General features: G+C 36.0%; 1 protein-coding gene across 1 annotated transcript in view; it reads right to left on the reverse strand.

Annotated features, from left to right (window-relative positions):
* irgq2 (immunity-related GTPase family, q2) overlaps positions 1-474 on the reverse strand; it is a 1,977-nt gene extending 1,503 nt beyond the window's left edge. Inside the window, exon 1 of the mRNA XM_005754292.1 lies at positions 374-474. The gene's annotated coding sequence lies outside the window, so the exon portion shown is untranslated. The remainder of the gene's footprint in view (positions 1-373) is intronic.
* Positions 475-4,523: the final 4,049 nt, after the last annotated feature.

The raw sequence follows: 4,523 nt of genomic DNA on the forward strand, positions 1-4,523 counted from the left end.
ACAATAATAACTTTGGGCTAACAGAAAGGAGGAGAAAACGACTTACTAAAGAGCTGTACCCAGTACTTTTTCATGATTTAAAAACATCAGTTTTCTGTTTTCTTCTATCTGCTCTACAGTGTTAATTTAAGGTATAATCAATAAATAAATCTTCTGTTGTTTTCTGATGGTTCAATATACAAACATGCAGGAAATTGTTTTCACTGACAGGAAATTCCTCTCTAATATTCTCATCTGTTTTCATAGATAGTTTGAAGCCCACAGAGGCAAAAAAATAAAAGATAAAGACTTAACACAATAAAATTGATGAAGACAAATGCTGAAATGTTAAAAAAACATTGCTGTTAATTCCAGTCAACAATACTACACCTACCTGCACATCTGGAACAGAAATGGTCCTATCGCTGAAATATTTTGCCGTCAAACAGCGATTCTCCCACAGCTCTGAAGCACTGACAGCTTCAGGTTGATCTATTTAAGGCTCCATCCAGCTAGTGGAAAGTTCTAATCCTATAAACTCAGCCCTAATCCAAAATCACTTTAAGCACATACATGATTAAACAGAATGTGCAAAGCTAGTGGCTAACATATGTTAGCCTGCTAGAAGGCAAAGGCATTTGCCAGAATATAAATAAGATACAGCTGTAGAACTTACTTTGTAATAGCATTTTATTTAAGGTGTAATATATACTTTTTCAAAATAAGCAAAATGTCACAAACAGTTACTGTTATCTGGCCAAGAATTTCATTATTACATCTTAATATTTTATACATACATATATATATATATATATATATGAGATATATCTATAGGAACTATTTCAGAATTCTTTAAAAAAAAAAAACCAGATAAAACTTTCTACATACTAAAGAGGACAATCAACCTTGTTATTAGTGCTCATACCCATTAGTGGTATGGCGGTACATCATTGCCTGCGGAATTGGCAGCTTGTACATCTAGAAAAGTACCGCCAGTGCTGAAATGTATACACAGGTTTTAGAGCAATAAATGCTCCCATGTATGTAATGTTTTGTTCAGGGAAAGCTGTGCATATTTTAGCAAGACAATGCTAAACTACTAAAGACTCTGAGTGCTAAACCGGCCTGCCTACAGTCCAGATGTTTCACCAGCTGCAAACATGTTGCACAGTTGTGCATCATAATATGAAAAAAAAAATATAGCAAAGACAACCCAGCACTGTTGAGCAGCTATAATCCTGTGTCAGGCAAAAAATAGGACGACATTATACCACCAAAAGTTCAGTGATTGCCATAAATTTTAAAATGAGAAGCTTCAATTTACAACCTAACTATATATTTATATTGGGATTGTATCTTTTGCACTGTAACTGGGTTTATGACCTTCACTAAAGTAAATCATCATTATACAAAACACAGTTTGAACCTACACTTAATAAACTAATAATAAAGATTATGAATATTCCCCGATAGCTGTCTATAATTCAGATTACAAGATCTGACTGGAAATTACACTTGAGGTTAAGCCCTAAACCAGCAGATTTATTTAGGGTATATAGAACAACACCTGAATGATACGGAGATGTCCTCATGGTAGTGCTACAGTTCAGCATCTGTTTCTGTACCTCTGCTTCTTTCTTTATTAGTGCTGACACAGTGAAAGAGCAACCTGACAGTTTTGTTTTTCTTTCATTTATTAAATTCCTTTTTGGCATTACTAATAAAGAGGAACAACCATTAAAACTGTTAGAGCTATGCAGTACTGCATGTTCAAAAGTCATGAAAAATACAGAGTTTCCCCCTTCTTATTTTTAGAGGAACCCTTTATGCAAAATAACTAGCACCTGCTAAGCGTCAGATGTTATTTTAGGTTCCATCTGTGAGTAACTCCTCATCTATTTGACAGCAGGGGACAATTGTTTTACTTCTATACCAGATTTTCTCAACCATAACTTACTGTCACAGCTGGGTGACACCTTGACATTAGAACCAAGTTGCTAGGAAACCTGTGGGCAAGATGTAGTTAATGTGTTACAGTTTGTTTTTTTGTTTTTTACATGTCTGTTTCTGTGTGGATCAAAAAAACAAAATGTATGGTTATAGTCCTGAACTTTGGGCAGACAGACAGAGCAATTGCTTTCGTCTTTGCAATACCACATGTAAGCTGCGAGCCTGTGTCTGTGGTATTGATCTTATCTATTAAAAGCAAAGTTCTCAAAATAGCCCACCACACGAATAGTGCATGAACATGAACTTTGATGTTCACTTTAATTAAACATACATTTCTTAGTCAAGCTTAAAGTCTTTTTAACCCTTTCATGCATGCATATGACAACCTCAATCAGGTTTTTTTTTAAATTATTTTTATTCATCTTTAGGCATGCAAACAAGATTTTTGAACTTCATTTTTTTAAACATTTAGTTTTCTACATGTCCACTTAGGTGCACAACATATGTTTTGACTGGGTGGCAGGGTATGGAGTGACACATCAGTGTCCAATGTAGTGGTTTATATGCAAGTGTGCTGGAATACAAACCACTATGCATGAAAGGGTTAAAGCCACAGTATGATCTTAGCTAGTTGTACATGCTACTTATTTCTTCACATGATATGCCAGCTCATGCAGCCGTGTACAGTATACACTAGTCCATCTTAATGCAAAAATCAGAACGGCAAATATGCAGCAAAATGAAATTCTACATTATATATTCACAGCTTTTTATTGTCTTTGTACTTGATCAAAAAGACGTACAGGGTGGTGCTGTCAGTAGCACTGTTGTCGCCCAGCAAAAACGTCCTAGGTTTGAAACCAGCCTGGGGCCTTTCTGTGTGGTGTTTGCACATTCTCTGCTGGTTCCCTCTGAACATTCTGACTTCCTCCTACTGAAATTGAAAGCTTTGAGGTGACTAACTTTGTCCTCACCTCACTTTACTGCTGCTTTTCTAAGTTTCACCATTGCCCTTCTCTTTGGCCCATTTTCTTTTTCCTGTATGCTGCTTTGCTTATCAACAAGGAGACTCACTTTTTGAGAAGTCCGCAAATGATTTGTTCATTCACCTCTCATTTGAATCAGCCGTTCACCTGAGAGGTGACAAATAGTGAGCCATTCATCACCTGTTTGGTACACCTGATACATTTAAAACCGCTCACATAGGCTCCTGCACTGCTGTAAACAACAGTTTCCTAATAAAACCACTAGATGTCAACATAGAGTAAAATATCACAGCAGCCTTTAATAACACGGAACACATTTTGCTGCACAAACTGGAATACTAGTCAAACTTCTTGACAAAAGTCATCAGTTTGTTTATTTCTGTCTTTGCAGTTCATTCCTTTATTAAGCTATACTATAGCAACAACTGCTAAAATACAACATAGGTGTAACATTTCTTAATTATTGTCACACTTGACTTACGGAACCCTTTTTTGATCACCTTCTTCCTCTTCGTTTGAAGTGCTTCTCCTTTTACATACAATAGGTTTGTTACTCTATAAAGATATAGATTTTAAAAACTGTCAAACTAATGTCAAGAAACAGTGGTGGTAAAAAAAAAAGAAGAAGATATAGTTAGAAATGATGATGAGGGACTGCCTTCTTCTACTTTTTTGTGGTGAGGTTCCCTTTTATTTCTCCCTTTTTCATTTCCACTCACACATGCAGCAGAAGTTCTGCTTTAATCTTTTACAGTAAGGATGACGGTGCTGTTGACCTCGTGGTTCATGGACAGAAATGACAGCAGATTTAGTGCAGTTCCTTAATAGTGGCATTTTGATGAAAAAGGTCAGGCCTTCGCAGTGCAAACACGCTGAATCACAACATCAACGCCGGAGGTAGCCATAAGTCTCCTTTCAAGAGACATTTCCATGCATAGATCTGGGTTGTGATATATTGCTTTAGAGCTACGTATGTTGTGCAGGTCACTATTAGAGTGACTGCTGAGGTTTCATTCTTCCAGTCAGTTTTATCTCCATTTGAAATCGTCCTTGTTCATAGTCTTTACTCTTACTGCATATCTCTAATGCAATATTTTGAATTATATGAATTTGAAAAACAGTTTTTCTGCTTTGAAAATTTTACTTTTATATAATGTTACGTAAACACCCTGGCTGCTTTCAGTGGGCTTGTAACAGATCAGATTAAATTGTTAAATACAGCTTGAAACCGAAGAAGGAAATAAAACCTCAAAAGCAGACCTGTGATGCTGGTGAATGTTCAAAATAGATATCAGACATGATCAATATTGAATAATGAGGCCAGCTTATCTGCAAGCAATCCTTGTGAGCCAAAATGTCAGGCTAAACACACATTAGTTTTTTTTCTCTAGTCTTGATCATATATAATGATATAAATGCAACAGAGCTCTGTTGCTAAGAGTCCTGACGTACTATTAAAAGCTGTTGTTGATGAAAAGGTTACGGTTAATGGCAGGTAGTCTTAAAGGGAAAGGAGCTGAAAATGTTTGCTCCAAAAATTGCATCAAAGCTCATTATATGACAAACAGTGATTATGTTATAGTATGATTCTATGATGCTACATGATGA

The sequence above is a fragment of the Pundamilia nyererei genome, unplaced genomic scaffold (assembly GCF_000239375.1).
Source record: "Pundamilia nyererei isolate P.nyererei 1_Seehausen unplaced genomic scaffold, PunNye1.0 scaffold00534, whole genome shotgun sequence".
In the NCBI taxonomy this organism is placed as follows: domain Eukaryota; kingdom Metazoa; phylum Chordata; class Actinopteri; order Cichliformes; family Cichlidae; genus Pundamilia; species Pundamilia nyererei.